The sequence below is a fragment of the Pleurodeles waltl genome, chromosome 8 (assembly GCF_031143425.1).
Source record: "Pleurodeles waltl isolate 20211129_DDA chromosome 8, aPleWal1.hap1.20221129, whole genome shotgun sequence".
In the NCBI taxonomy this organism is placed as follows: domain Eukaryota; kingdom Metazoa; phylum Chordata; class Amphibia; order Caudata; family Salamandridae; genus Pleurodeles; species Pleurodeles waltl.
The window spans coordinates 507,587,179-507,603,625 of NC_090447.1; positions in this window are offsets into that span (position 1 = coordinate 507,587,179).

Genomic DNA, 16,447 nt, shown 5'->3' on the forward strand with positions numbered 1-16,447 from the left:
AGTGCAATTTCTGGACCAAATTCTAGCTTCCTGCCAAATTTCTTGTAATTCAGTTCAGCAGTTTTTGTGGTAGTGCTTCTTGAAAAAGACAATTAAAAGTTGATGGGGATTTTGCTTTTTAGGTCACCACCCATTTTTCTCAGTCTCCGCTTGACGGATCACCTCAAAACTTTCTATGATCAAACTAGGCAAAAAAAGACCCCATTCATCATCTGTTTTCCACCAACAGGAATGCAGCCCTTGTTCTATGGCTATTGTCATGGACAGTCACCACTAGGTAGTTAAATTTAGGATCTAGTTTCTATAGAAAAAGCATTTTTTCAGGTGCCTATATCTTTGGCGCCAGTGGATGAATCTTCACAAACTTTTACCAAAAAGTTTGACGCTCACTTCAGTTGCTCTCTGGAAAGTTTTGAGTGATCCATCAAGCAGGGACCGAGAAAAAAGGGGTGTCCCAAAATGTGTTTTCTCCATGTTCATTCCTATAGGGACTTTAAACAGGACTACAGCCCACACCGCTGGATAGAATTACACAAGATTTGGCAGAGAAGTAACTCTTGTTCCAGAAAGCGCCTTTTTGTTATTTGTTGTAAATCAGTTCAGCAGTTTTCGAGATATTAAAGAAAATTCAAGTTTGTATATATAGGGGCACAAAGGCTCAGCAAACACTCCCAATCTTGTGCTAACATCTGATTGGCTGCCAACACTTCAACCAGGAAGTGTTGACAGCCATTTTGAAAAGAAATATAAAAAAAAAGAAAAGGGACCAGGGTAGGTCACCCTGATCCCTTAACTCTGGTGCAGGGGGCCCGGACAGACTACTCCCCCAAGCAAAAAAAAAGCATTTTGTTAAAAAAAAGAATAGCCGGAAATTGCAGCAGATCAGTGATTCTGGTGAAGATAAAAAAAAAAAAAAGCTTGAGCTTCCACACTTGTTTTGAAAAAAATATCCTGTGTGGACCAGGTCCTGGGGACAATGGGGGGTGAAAAAAGGAGGGGATGCATTAGGCCACCCTCCTAGGGCTTATCATAGCCCTGACAACTGCCACCTCCCTGGGGCACTTTAATATATGTTTGCAAACAGGCCCGCTGGGCCCGCCTGTGCCCCAGGGACCCCCACCTCCAGGACAAATCAGTGTAAATACATGCAGTGGGCCTGCGCGGCCCCCTTGCAGCCCCAGGAACTGCTATCTCCCCAGGGCTAAACAATCAATTCAGGCAGGAGGGCCTGTGTGACCCCCCACAGCCCAGGGACCTCCACCTCACTGGGGCTAAACAGTGAATTAATGCAGGGGGCCCACATGTCCCCCTCCTGCAGCCCTAGGGACTGCCACCTCCCCAGGGCTGAAATAAAATAATGAAGGGGACCATTGTAGACCCCGGGTCCTAGGGACCACCACCTCCCCAGGGCTAAATTAAAGGAGGTTGGAGGGCCCCTGTCGTGGAGCCAATAATGGCCCTGGGGACCTCCCCCCGAGGCTGGCTCCTGCTATGTCCCGAGGTGCACACCCCCTGGACACAGCTGTTTGCTCTAACTTGGCAGAGCTTTGACAGCCCCCATCAAGTCAGGGCAAACACTCTGCTTCCAGTAGGTGAGAGCTGGCAAAGATTTTATCTCCTTCCCTGCCTGCATCTCTGTGAGATGAAAAAATTGCTTTTGCAGACAGGGTGCTGAATGTTTAGCAGCTCTCTGTGTGCAAAAGCAATGCTGGTCCCCACAGGTAGTGGGGAGCTGACTGGGCCCACGGGGCCCTGAGGATCCCCCAGCGGACCCTATCGTGCACACTGGGTGCACAGAGCACCCAGGTGACATGTCTGGGCCCCTGCTTGTAAAAATCACCTGAAAGCTGTGCCTGCTTGGCCCTGCACTGTCCACCTCAGTAGTATGTAAAGGTATTCTTGTCAGGATGAAGTACAGCTTCCCAAAGGGCCCCCAGTGTGTTTCCTGACAGTTCTGATGGTGCCTTTTTGATGCAGAGGAATATAAGGACATCTCCACAAAACAAAGAAGCACTTACTTCATATACATAAGAGGAAGGACCCTGGTTTGGTGGAGATTTACATCATAGTAGTGGTGTTGTTGGCCTCTCTATAGGAGGATTCAGGTTATCACAGAATTCTAGAGAAATAGGCAACAGAAACAATCATGTTGACCGAACGCACACAAGGTCACTGGTGACATTTTCTTGTGCTCCATTAAACAGCTCTAGTGTAGAATACATACTGGACATTTACCTAAGGAGGTAGAAAGATCTCCACTTGGCTAGGTATTTCAGGCAAAGATGTGGGCTCTTGTTGGATTAAAGGGCAGGTGAGGTTCCTTTGTTGCAGAGACACTCAAAGAGCTACTGACACACCAACACAGACACTCACACACCCACTCACAGACACAGTCAGACACTCATGCACCCACTCAGAGACTCATGCAACCACTCACAGACCCACTCAAAGTCTCACATACACCCTCACAGACCCATTCAGCCACACCTGCACCTACTTACAGACCCACTCAGAGACTCACACACCCACTTACACACCCACTCAGACACTCACATACCCACTCACATCCCAACTCATACACTCATGTACCCACTCAAAGACCCACTTACACACTTATGCATCCACTCAGAGACCCACTCAGAGGCTCACACACCCATTCACAGACCCACTCAAAGGCCCACGCACCAACTCACAGACCTATTCAGAGACTCACACATCCACTCACAGACCCACTCAGAGACTCAAGCATCCTCTCACAGACCCACTCAGAGACTCAAGCACCCACTCACAGACCCGCTGACAGACTCACGCACCCACCCACTCACAGATGCGCTCAGAAACTCACGCACCCACTCACAGACCCACTCAGACTCACACACCCACTCACAGACCCACATAGACACTCATGCACCCCCTCACGGACCCACTCAGAGACTCACCTACTCACTCACAGACCCATTTAGACACTCAGGAACTCACTCACAGACCCACTCAGACATTCACACATCCACTCACAGACCCACTCATATTCTCACACATACACTCACAGACCCAAACAGACACTCACACACCCACTCACAGAGACACCCTCACACCCACTGTCACACCCAGGGACACACTCTCACATCTTCTCTCACACTCAGACTCTCTCACACCCACTCTTACACCCACATTGACACTCTCACAGCCACTCTCACACCCAGAGACAACATCTCACACCTATTCTCACATTCAGAGAGACAGGACCTGCAGCCAACTCCCGCAGCTCACAGCCAAAGACGGCCACAGTGCGGGGTTGGATGGCTGGGGGGGGTCGCACTCTAAGATAACTATAACTAGCCCCCTCGCCATACACTATTAATTGCCTCAGATATTACAGCACTCATGACAACTTTTATAACGTCATTAAAATTACCAATTAATCATTAGTAGTCAAATTATTGAAGAAAAAACTGTGCAAGGTGGGGCGCGAGTTATAGTTACCTTAGGGCATGAGACATAGTTACTTGAAATAACTAACTATAACTACTGAATTTCTATGGTTTTGTGCAAGTAAATTGAAAACCTCACTATAACGTCCCTGTAACCTTTGTTTTTTTATAGTGTATATGTATATAAATATATATATATATATATATATATATATATATATATATATATATATGTGTTTATCCTAGATTGATGAGATTCCACTCATCACTCAGCTGCACCCCAGCTCGCATCCACAGCACCCTTTATGTGACGGGAAAGCACCTGCTGATCAAACATTTCTTTCATCAATCTGTTTTTATTGACATTCAATGTGCTACCTCCAAACAGAACAGAGTGTCATTGCATTTCGGCAAATGCCTTCTACTCGACACTCCCCCAAATGTGCACAACTGCCTCAAATACATCAGTGGTCCTACGTCTGTTGTTATAACTAGCCTGTTGGGAATCTCGGTTCCGCAATCTTGGAATATGGCAAGTAACGCAATTCGCGGTTCAGTGGTTGATAGTATTCACCATCCTACTATTTCAATTGCATAGATGTTAATCATAACATGTAATTTATTTTGAATCATACATGTTGATCAAAACAATAGAACATATTTAATTCTTCCATCCACAACAGTGAAAAATATCAACTTGAATTGCCCAATTTAAGATTTCTGGTGTGAATATCAAATTCCAGAAAGGTGACATATACATATTCAAATACATGATCTATAATGATATGATGAATTGAGTTAATCCGCAGTCAGATACATTGCCCTTGAAAGTTATCAATAAATGTGATCCATACTATGTGTTCATTTATAAAAAAAAGAGTGGCATAAATGTGTAAATCATGGTTTTGCAAACATTTATAAAAATAAATAATCAATGATACAGTTCTGAAATCTAAATAAAAGTGTCCCTCCCCCTGGGATCGCGATGGATGGCTTGTACTCATATACCATATTTAAAGTGACTTGTGCTGTGCAAACCCTAGGCTGTGCAAAATAGATAAGCTCTTCATGTGCCTGTATATTATACATAGAATTGTATATGCATATAGATTATAAAATAAACTCTTCATGTACAGATATTTTATATATATTATAGATAAAATTTAATATGCATATGGATCATAATATTGCATAGTCCTATATGAGAATAAGTAATCAATAGTACCACCCAAGCATCCAAATTGGGATATTCTTCCCTCTGTGATTACATATTGTATGAAACATTATCAGAAAGCTTATATCTATATTCCATAATTGGAACAACGTATACTGTACGTTCTATGATCTATACGAAATGAATAAATTAATAAATTCTTCATATAAATATATTTTTCGCGTGTCTATCTCCATTTGATCTTATGTGCTTTCGATCGATCTCCAATGATCTAGGTCAATAATTCATAAATAAAGTGACACATGCAATGCAAACTGCAATGTAAATAAAGTGCATCAATTCCATACACTTGTATTTATTCAAAAAGGACAAGACCTGAAAGGCTGTAATTTGGTATATGTTACTAAGATAAAGTCTCATAATGATGTAACTAAGATATATAAAAGACGTGGCAGGATGGTGATATAGCTTGTCAGATGGCATTAACCACATATTATATGAGGTGCACATGGTATCTAAAGTGCTACATATGTCAATTTCCTTTCCATATGTAATCATCCTATTATACAGACATTTTTCACTTGTTTTTCTTCCAAGAGTAGCAATAGATGGTAATAGCAGACATCGGACTCATAAATGCCACCATTATGTGAACAAACACAATAGTGCAATTGGAACACCACATATAAAAATGTAAATTGCTCCAAGGATCAATAATCATAATTGATTCTTCCTTCCCAAAACTGTGGTTCACTGTCATATTAACACATGGACATCCTGCATGCTTGATATGTTGTAACAAATATATAGGTGGAACAGATCTTTCAAATGGAAACATTCACTCTACAACTGTTCATGTCTAATACCCCCTGATTTGTATCATCAATCCATCCTCAATTAATGCACATGTAGTTCTGCATCTAAATTATGTCCCAATGGCTTCTCTGAGCCCAACGTTAAGATCATTTTAGATTCCATTCTTCTTAGTTCTAATGTTCTATCTCCCATCCTGGGCTCTAACTTTATTTGATTGATTCCATAAAATATCAAAGTACTACTATCTCAATCATGGACATCCCAGAAATGTTTTGCTAATGGGTAGGATTTATCTTGATTTTTGATTGCTCTGAGATGTTGCAAAAATCTGTTCTTCAATTTGTGAATAGTACTTCCCACACATTTCTTCTGATAGCCACATTGAATAATATAAATACCATACTCAGTTTCACAAGTGATTTTCTCTGTGATAGGACACCTTTTCCCCTCAAATGTCTCATAAGTTTGCATGTTCACAACATATTTACAAGCTTTCAGTGACCACAACCCCAGAAGCCCAAACTCTTTTCTGTCAGCCATGATGTCTTCTCCTTCTTCACAAATAGACTCTTAGTTAGCAAATCTCCCATTGAGCTGACTTTCCGATATGTAATCTGAGGATGCTGGGCAATCTTTGTTGTAATATGTTGAACTTGATGTAAAACATGCAAGTTAAGATTCAAGATGCCTTTAAGTGCCTGGTGTTGGTGACTGTATCCCAAAAAGAGTCTACGTTGAGATATACCATCATCTTTCTGTTCATTGGAATATTGATGTTTAAAGAGCAAGGCATTCTGTGAAGTGGAATACAGCGGAATAGTATAGGGTGGAATTGGGTTATGTACAATGGAATAGAGTGAATTAGAGTGTCGTACAGTGGAGTACCATAGAGTGGTGTGGCACTGAGTGGAGTGGTGTACAGTGGAATCTCGTACATTGGAGAGCTGTAGAGTGGAGTGGCGTAGAGCAGTGGTTCCCAACCTTTTGACTTCTGTGGACCCCCATTTTATCAATACTGGGGCCCGGGGATCCCACTGACTCATTATTGGAATCCGGGGACCCCCACTGAGTCATTACTGACAGTTGGAACCTAATATTATTACATTTTCTAAGCAGTCGCGGACCCCCTCAGGAGGCTTCGCGGACCCCCAGGGGTCCCCGGTCCACAGGTTGGGAACCACTGGCGTAGAGTGAAGCGGTGTACAGTGACGTGAGCTTCAGTGATCTAGCATCCAGTAGAGTGGTGTGCAGTGGAAATGCGTAGAGTGGATTAGTGTACAGTTGAGTGGCATACAGTGTAGTGGCGTACAATGGAAAAGCATACAGTATAGTGGCATAGAGGGGAGTGGCACACAGTGGAGTGTCATACAATGGAATAGCATACAGTACACTAGCATACATTGAAATAGCTCAAATAAATGAACAGAATTATACCAGATTCGGCAGGACGCTCAGGGAGGAGGGCTCCATGCCCCATCCTCTTAAAAAAAAAAGACTCCAGGGGATAGCTTTCCTCATGGCATATAAAGGCTTGGGAAGGGGGTTGAATGACCCCTCCCCTTAAAATGAAAAAACATCCTGGGAGACAGGGTCCCAGGCCTGTAAAGGCTCAGGGAGGAGGGTTGCACACCCCTACCCATAAAAATGAAAATGGCTTCTACTGATGTGGTCTCTGGGGCATATGCAGGCTGAGGAGGAGGGGGCAAATTCCCCAGTTCCCAATAATTATTTAAAAAAAAGATGTTACTGGTGGGCCCCAAGACACAAAAATAAATAATATATGAGTGGCACAAACCACTCATTTATTATTCATTGCTCCTTGTACCGGCACCCCTTAATGCCCTACAAGGAAATTTATCTTTAAGCTTTTTTTAGCTTGGTGGTGCCTGTAGAATAGGATAGGGAGGAGCAACACCAAAGCTTTTTGTTAACTCTCCGAGGCACTGAGAGTGCAACAGCACCCCGGCAACATTAAAAAAAACAGTAAGTGTCCTTGGTCATTAAATCCATGACCTGAGGAGAGCTTACCATATTTCTTTAAAGCACTCATAGCTGCATTTCTATGCTCTTCAGCTGGAGTGCTAAGCCTTCTTGTCATTCTTTATGCGATTATATTGTGTGGGCTGGAAAGTGCTAAATGAAATAGATGTTGGTTTTGTTTGAAAAAAAACCAATACGTCTCTGAATCATGTCTCAGCCACAAAATGCAATAATAAAAACTATGTTAAATTAAAGCCTCACAGACATGTTGTTTTTAATTAAAACTTTGGTAACCATTTTTATATTAATCACTCTTATTGAACATTGCATTGTGTCATTTACTGAAATATACGTTTGATTAAAAATATTGTTGATTTTTTGGGAAAGATGATAGATCTGCTTTATATACATTGATATGCTCACCTCTTGATATAGCCAGTAGGCTAACTTTTTTATATTTTGATGTTGTGACTGTTTGACAAAGTCAGTAAATCTGCCTGAGAGTGGCCAGGACCAGCAAGACCAACAGCATGTTGCCCATGCCTTCAGTTATGCACTCCGTGTGATTGCTTGTCTGCGAGGGGATGGGTGAAGGGCCTGGCATACGTATGGTAATAAAATATAATTTTACAGTAATAAAATCATCGAAATTCACTGAAAGAACTAAAGGGTAAAGTGGCATTATAGTTAGGAAGTGTCATTAAAGAATTTAAAGTCACTGAGAAAAAAACGTTAAAGTAATGGTATAGTTAGGTGAAAATGTCCATTTAAACTAACCCAGGGCAGTCTGGCAGGTCTCGGAGGGGGACCGAGCGTCAACTTCCCTTATGCCAATCAGCCCCCTGGGATGGGTCCACAGGGCCTGTAGAAAGCTCAAGGAGGGGGACCGCTTACCCCTTCACCTAAAAACATAATCCTGCAGACCCCTGAGCCCTGCCCACCCCAGGTGGTAAACATTTGAAAAGTGTGGAATCACACCATTATTTTTCCAACAACACAAATCCAGGGATCATATGTGGATCCGTGGATTGAGAAAAAAAAATGTTTTTGGCTGTGTGCGGCCCTCTGAAACCACCCTCACCAGGTCTCAGGAGCACGATATTCCTACCCTGCCCATATATATTTTTTAACTTTTATTTCAGAAAAGTGGACTGAGTCCCTGAGTCCTAAAATGGCTACCCCAGCATCTTTATTGCTGTGGTGGTATTCAATCAGGTCTTACCATTAGATCTCTCAGCTCTGCAGATCCTCCGCTGCATGATATAAACATAAGTTTTGAACTTGATTTTCTCAAAACTACTGGATGTATTTACAACAAATTACAAAAAGTGAGATTTCTGGACCAATATCTAGCTTTTGTCCAAATTATCTGTAATTCGGTTCAGCTGTTTTGGGTATAGTTGTGTGTAATTTTCTTATGGAAAGTTGCATGGGGAAAATGTGTGTTGTGACCCTCTCTTTTTCTTGGCCCGTGCTTGATGGATCACCCCTAAATTGTCCAGCAAGGAGCTGAGGTGGATGAAGTTTGTTCAGAAAGTTTTGTGAATATTGATCAAACACTGCCAAAGCTATTACCAAACCAAAAATGTTTATGCTATGGAAATGCAGTCCTAACAATAACCATCACTGGGTGCTAAACATATTTGGTGTTTGCAGCCCAATTTTCTGTGGAATAAATTAAAAAAAGTGTGGTGGTCCCTTTTTTGGATTTCACACATTACTTTGGGGGTCTGGTCTCCCCCAGCCACCAGCACCAGCAATTATAAATTACCTAGTGGCAGTCGCCACTAGGTAGTTACAGTTAGGACCTCGGGCCAGTTGTAGCACGTTCCGATTTTGCGAATCGGAAATTGCAAGTTGGTGCGACTCGCACTTTCCGATTCGCAAAATCGGATGCAGAACGGTGTCTTAGACACCGTCTGCGATTCGCTATGGGGTTGCAAAGACCCACCTCATTAGTATTAATGAGGTGGGTCGCATTTTGCGACCCCATAGCGAGTCCCTGCACTCACAGGGATGGTGGCCTGCTGAAGACAGCAGACCTCCATGTCTGTGACTGCTTTTTAAATAAAGCAGCTGTTTTTTTTTTTTTTTGTAGCCCGTTTTCCTTAAAGGAAAACGAGTTGTAAAATAAAAAAAATAACGAAACCATTTGGTTTCATTTTTTCTGAGTAGGCATTGGTCCATTGGACCACTGCCTGCTCTGAAAAAACCTTTTTGGCAACATTCACAAAGGGGAAGGGGTCCCATGGGGACCCCTTCCATTTTGTGAATGGGTTACCACCAGTGTGACACTGGTGGTAACTGTGAATTGCTTTGCGACCGCATTTGCGGTCACAAAGCAATTTAGCATTGCTATGCGAGTCGCAAATAGGAAGGGGGCACCCCTTCCTATTTGCGAGTCGCATTCACAATTTGCGAGTCGGTACCGACTCGCAAATTGTGAATGAGCATCGCGATGAGCATTTTGCATGGCGCAAACTGCGATTTTCGCAGTTTCCACCATGCAAAATGCTTCCTACATCGGGCCCTAGTTTCTATATAAAAAGTTTTTTTTACTTGCCTGTATCTTTGCTGCCACTTGATGAATCGTCACAAAACTTTCCCAAAAAAATTGCCAGTCATGTCAGCTGCTGACTGAAAAGGTTTGGGGTGATACATCTGGGGGTGGTGGAGATGGGGAGAAAAAGTGGGGGTCCCAAAACACGTTTTCCCCATTCATTTTTCCATAGGGATTTTGAACAGTGATAGCGCAAAAACTACTGGATGAAATTACACCAAATTTGGCAGGAAAGTAGGTCCTGGTCCAGAAAGAGTGCTTTTTTGTATAGGTTTAATTCCGTTCAGTAGTCTTAGAGAAATTAAAGAAAATCCAAATTTGTGTATCTAGGGATGCAAAGGATTCGTGACCCCTCCTGATTTCGTGCTGAGATCTGATTGACTGATAACACTTCAACAACAGAAGCCGTTGAAGTGTTGTCAGCCATCTTGGGACTCAGCTTCAAAAAAGTTTTTAAAAAAAAGAAAAGAGGCCAGGGTACGAACACCCTGACCACTTAGTTCTGGTGGTGGGGTCCCAAAGGGAACCGCCCCAGGACTAAAACGCATTTTTTACAATTTTATGAGCGGAGTCATGGTAGATCTGTGGATTCACCCGAAAATAAAAAAAATAAAAAACAAAGCGCAGTTTCCCGTGCTTTGCTCGATACTAAAATGCCCCCTGGTGGGCCAAGTCCTAGGGGCTTCTGTGTAAAAAAAGCAGGGTCGGGCCTCCTGTCCCCCTCCCACTGCCTAGGGACCGCCCCCTCCCCGGGGCTTATTAGTTTATGTGGGGGACCTGCCTGCTCCCCTGCTGCCCTGGGGACCGCAACGTTCCCAGGGCTTTGTTGTAATATGCGTGGGGCACCTGGCCCCCTCCTGCTGCCCAGGGAACACCAACTGCCTGGGGCATTCACATAATAATATGTAGGGGGGGCCTACCCCAGGGCAAAATGTAATTCAATTGCAGGGTCCAGCGGCTCCCCTCTGCCCTGGGGACCACCACTCCCAGGGGGCCTATTATTTGTATGAGAGGGGCTGTGTGCCCCCCTGCTCTGGGGACTGCCACCTCTCCAAGGCCTTGATGTAATGTGTGGGGGGGGCGGCCCCCTCCTGCTGCCCAGGGGACTACCACCCACTGGGCAAATATTTAAAATAGGAGAGGGGGTCCCTTTGCAGCTGCAGCCAAGCTACAGCAAACACTTTGGGTTTTAACAGTGGGACCTGTCAAGAAGGTCCCACTGTCAAACTCCGAAGCTTTCATCTCTATCCCTGAAAATGCTTCAGCAAGCACGGAGCTGCTGTCAGAGGTGCTCCATGCTTGCTAAAGCAATGGCACTGCAAGGGAAACCTTCATTCTTCCCCGCAGTGCCAGGTAGCCGTAAGGGCTTTTTATTTAAAAAGTATGTATTTAAAAAAAAACATATTTTTATAAATTGGGATGCGTGGGAGCCCTTGAGGATTCCCTCGCAGCCCCAGAAAGCCCGTAAAGGGTGCAAAAAATTATTATAGTTTTTTTAAAATAATACTTTTTTTTTAATCCAACACAAATAACTCATTCTGACTGTATAAAATATTAAACCCTCTTTCCCCCTCAATTTCTTTCTCTCTTTCAATCAATTTCTCCCACTCACACACATGCTCAGACACTTATGCACCCACTCACAGACCCACTCAGACACGCACGCACCCACTCACAGACCCATTCAAACACTGACGTACCTACTCACAGGCCCGCGCACACACTGATGCACCCTCTAAAACACTGATGTACACACTCTCACACCCACAAAGACAATCTGACAGCCACTCTCACACCCTCTGAGCATGCTGGGTGGGTATAGGGGTTGGCTGTAGACCCTGGCCGCAGGCCAGATCCTATTGCCAGCCCACGCTGTACACGTCCGTAGGCCATGCACAGTGTGAGGTTGGGTGGTTATAGGGGTTTGCTGCAGGCCCTGGCCACAGGCCAGGCCTTGGGGCCAACCCCCACTACATTTGGCCAAAGGCTGTGAGCAGCACAGGGTTGGGTGGTTATAGGGGTTGGCCACAGGACTTAGCTGCAGGCCAGACTCTGCGGCCTACCCCCACTGCACATGGCTGAAGGCCCTTTGCAGGATGGGGTTAAGTGGTTATAGGGGGTTGGCCGCAGGGCCTGGCCACAGGCCTTGCGGCCAGCCACACATGGCAAAAGGCCATGCACGGTGGTGGTTGGATTAACATATAGTAATGAAAATTACTTTATGTTAAAAAAAACTGTTGAAATTCACTGCAAGCCAACCCCTGCTGTGCACAGCCAAAGGCTGTGGGTGGTATGGGATTGGTTGCTTATTGGGGTTGGCTGCAAGGTTTTGCTTCAGGCCAGGCTCTTTGGCCAACACTTGCTGTGCATGGCCTAAGGCTGTGTCTGGCCTAGCATTGGGTGTTTTATAGGGGCTTGGCCGCAGGGCCTGGTCAGGCTCTGAGTCAACCTCAGCTTCACGCAGCCAAAGGCCATTCGCCACAGTGGTTGGATTAATGTATAGTAATTAAAGATACTTAATGTTGAAAAACCCATAGAAATTCACTGAAAAAACTAAAGGTTACAGGGACATTACAATTAGGAAATAGAATTTAAAAAACCTTAGAAATTCACTGAAAAAAACTAAAGTCACAGGGACATTATAGTTAGGTTCTGAATTTACTTGTACAAATCTATAGAAATTCAGCAGTTATGGTTAGAGTTATTTCAAGTAACTATAACTCGCTGCCTAACGTGACTATAACTCGCGCCCTCGCCAGGCACTTCTAATTACCCCAGATTTAACAGCACTCATGCCAACTTTTATAACATCAATAAAAATATCAATGAAACATTAGCAGTCAAATTATTGAAGAGAAAACTGTGGATGGCGGGGGCGTGACTCCTGCACATAGTGCCCTATCAGCAGCAGGGGTGTCCAGTCACCCGCAGCCATGATCTTGTTTCAGTGGTTCTATATATTTACTCTTTCAAGTACTTGCATGAAAGGCTACTCCCTTTTAAAGAACCACGCAAACAGTAATAATCTTATGTTGCAAAGATCTGTGAGCAGTCTGAAGGAAGGAAACAGATTCTGATCACAGCAGAGCCTATTTAGGCTTTCATCTTTCTAAAACATGTGAAATAGGGAGCAGTTTTTTATTTATACTACAAGTTCTGTTACAAATTTTGAAAAGTAGATGATACTTGCTGATCTCAGAATTTCTACGTTCTGCAGAGAGCTCAAGCGAGCTTGAGAGGGTGTACTCTTTTCTGTGAGAGTGTATATGCTACAGCGAGCGCACAATCACTTGGGGGAGGGTGCATACTCTGCGGAGAGTGCACACACTCTGGGACAATGCACGCATTCTTGGGAGATGGTGCATGCATACATTTGCTGGAGCAAGCACGTCGTCTCGGGAAGGTGGCAGTGCATGCAGTCTGGGCCCGAGGTCACGTGCTGTTTGGCTGGTGAAGAGGTTAAGGGCTGTAAAGAAGATGCATGTTGCCAGTAAGAAATGTCCCTCCGCCTGTCTCTGCACCCATTAAAATAACATAAGGCATTTCTCTCCTCTGTTTGGAGCACAGGCCACATGAGCTCAGATTAGAGTCTGCTGCCTTTGTTGTATGGTTACATAACAGCCACTATATCAGGAGCTGTGGAGGCGGTAGGACCTAGAGGCCTGGAGAGCCCACTGAAACTGGGTTATTGGTGTATTTTATTATTCAAACAACCGTGAGCCTGCCATTTTCTTGTTTGCACTAGGATACAAGACACATAGACCCTCATTACGACCCTGGCGGTATAGAACCGCCAGGGCCGCGGGACGCGGTGGCACCGCCGACAGGCCGGCGGTGCCCCGCGGGGCATTCTGACCGCGGCGGCTTAGCCGCGGTCAGAGAAGGGAAACCGGCGGTCTCCCGCCGGTTTCCCGCTGCCCCCAGGAATCCTCCAAGCCGGCGCAGCTTGCTGCGCCGGCTTGGGGATTCCGACTCCCCCTCCCGCCATCCAGTTCCTGGCGGTTCTCCCGCCGGGAACCGGATGGCGGGAGGGGGAGTCTCGGGGCCCCTGGGGGCCCCTGCAGTGCCCATGCCAATGGCATGGGCACTGCAGGGGCCCCCGTAAGAGGGCCCCTACAAGTATTTCACTGTCTGCTTGGCAGACAGTGAAATACGCGACGGGTGCAAATGCACCCGTCGCACCTTCCCACTCCGCCGGCTCGATTACGAGCCGGCATCCTCGTGGGAAGGTCGTTTTCCCCTGGGCTGGCGGGCGGCCTTTTGGCGGCCGCCCGCCGGCCCAAGGGAAAACTTGAAATACCCGCCGCGGTCTTTTGACCGCGGCGCGGTATTTTGGATGGCGGAATTCTGGCGGGCGGCCTCCGCCGCCCGCCAGAATCAGAATGAGGGCCATAGTGGCTATGCTACTGTTTAGACAACATCTTGTGCGCCCGGTTGCTTTGTCCAAATTTGGTGCAGCTAAAGCTGGTTGATAAAGTAGATGATTGTGGCCTGTGTCGGAAGCACTGGGATCCTGTTACCTCAAACCTAACGCTGTACAAATGCATGATTGTGCCCTGAAGAGGAGAAACATGGATAGAATTGTGCACTTTTTGGTTGAATACGCACCCCACTTGATCTGAACTTGCATGTGATGTGGTACTGTGTAGCATGAGACCCAACCACATGCCCTACACTCCCCGCTCTAACCAAAAATGATCTTGTCATCATCAACTCACAGAGCCATGTTTACGAAGACAGCTCCCCCATCATCCAAACCATCTCTCTCAAAGATTGCCTCGAAACAAACAACTCAAAAAACAAAAAATTGAAATTCACTAGAAAAATGCAAAGGTTACAGGGACGTTATGGTTTGGAATTAGTATTTAAAAAGACTTAGAAATTCACACAAAAAAGCAAAGGTTAGGGGGACGTTATAGTTGGGATCAGAATTTGCACACACAAAACCATATAAATTCAGCAGCTATAGGTATAGTTATCTCATAAACATATAACTCATGCCCTAAGGTAATTAATTACAAGTTGCGCCCTCACCATGTACTGCTAATTGCTCCACATAATACTTCAGTAATTGCATCTTCTATGACATCACTAATACTCTCATTGCAACATTTGCAGTTAAGTTATTGATCTGAAAACTGGGCATAACTGGGAAACAAGTTATAGTTACCTTAGGGCAAGAGTTATAGTTTCTTGAGATAACTATAACTATAACTGCTGAATTTCTATGGTTTTGCATGTGGAAATTCGGATCCTAACTGATCCTAACTATAACATCCCTGTAACCTTTAGTATGTACCTATGTACCTGAGTTAGAAGGAAAGCGAGCCATTCCGGTGACCAGTATGCTTTATCAACTTTATTTAGTCAACAGCCAATGACACAACACGTTTTGAGCAGTGAAGTCTTAGTGAAGTCTTAATGCAGGTACATAAGGAGGGAGTATGTTAAAGATATGGAGCGGGGAGAGGAGAAGTCTGGAAGCTGGGCGTCCGATTATCTCCAACAAAAAATAGTTAGAATATGGAATAGATAGATAGATAGATAGATAGATAGATAGATAGATAGATAGATAGATAGATAGATAGATAGATAGATAGATAGATAGCCTTGTGCCTTGCTCACAGACAGATCTGTGAGAAAGGTGGAATTGACAGCTGAAACACATTAAGGAGCACAAGCATCTTGGCAATAAACTTAGCTTGGAAACACCCCTCGTTGTTGGTGTTCCTTGTTCACATGCACAAAGAAGTGGTGATATTGACATGGAAAGTGCTGACTCCGTTTTTAAGCCATTGCCACACACTCAGCACACTTATCATGAATGGTAAAGACAAGCGTGGAAAATGTGCGGTTAAGGCATTTTGTGGTAAAGGCTGTTTCCAGCTGCACAGTAGCTATCCCTTCCGCTCCTCTGTGCAGTGGGCTGCTCTACAAAACTGGGGAACCAGACTCTGGAATGGCATGTCTCTGCGTACCAAGCTTTCCCCATCCCATGTAAAGTTCAGAAAAAATTGAGGACAAACTTCTTCAAACAGCAGCACATCTCTCATTACTTACCTCCTCTGTATTACATGTCAGTCCTTACCAGTAAGCAGTGTGTGCTCAGTAAACAGAACTCATCCAAAGAAGCAAAAACAAGAATTTTCCCATCCAATAAGACCTTACAGGACGTTCCTGTTAAATGCCCATAAAGGTGGATTGAGCCCAAAAAGCATCCTTTTTTAGCTAAAATGCGCAAGTGCATTGACCTATTGTAAGTATTGTGAGCTTTTAACCACAGTCCTCCTCCGTCCCATTTCTTTCACTTGTTTGTGGGTTTGCCTTCCAAAAATCCCTTGATGTCATTGGTAATTGCTTTAGTTTGTCCTGCCTTGGGGCGGTTTTGTTACTGCTTTGTAGACTGACCTTGTTACATGAATAATTGCACAATTACTGATATACTTCAGTGTGGGTGAACTATTTTTTTCTTTTGTCTCTCCTCTT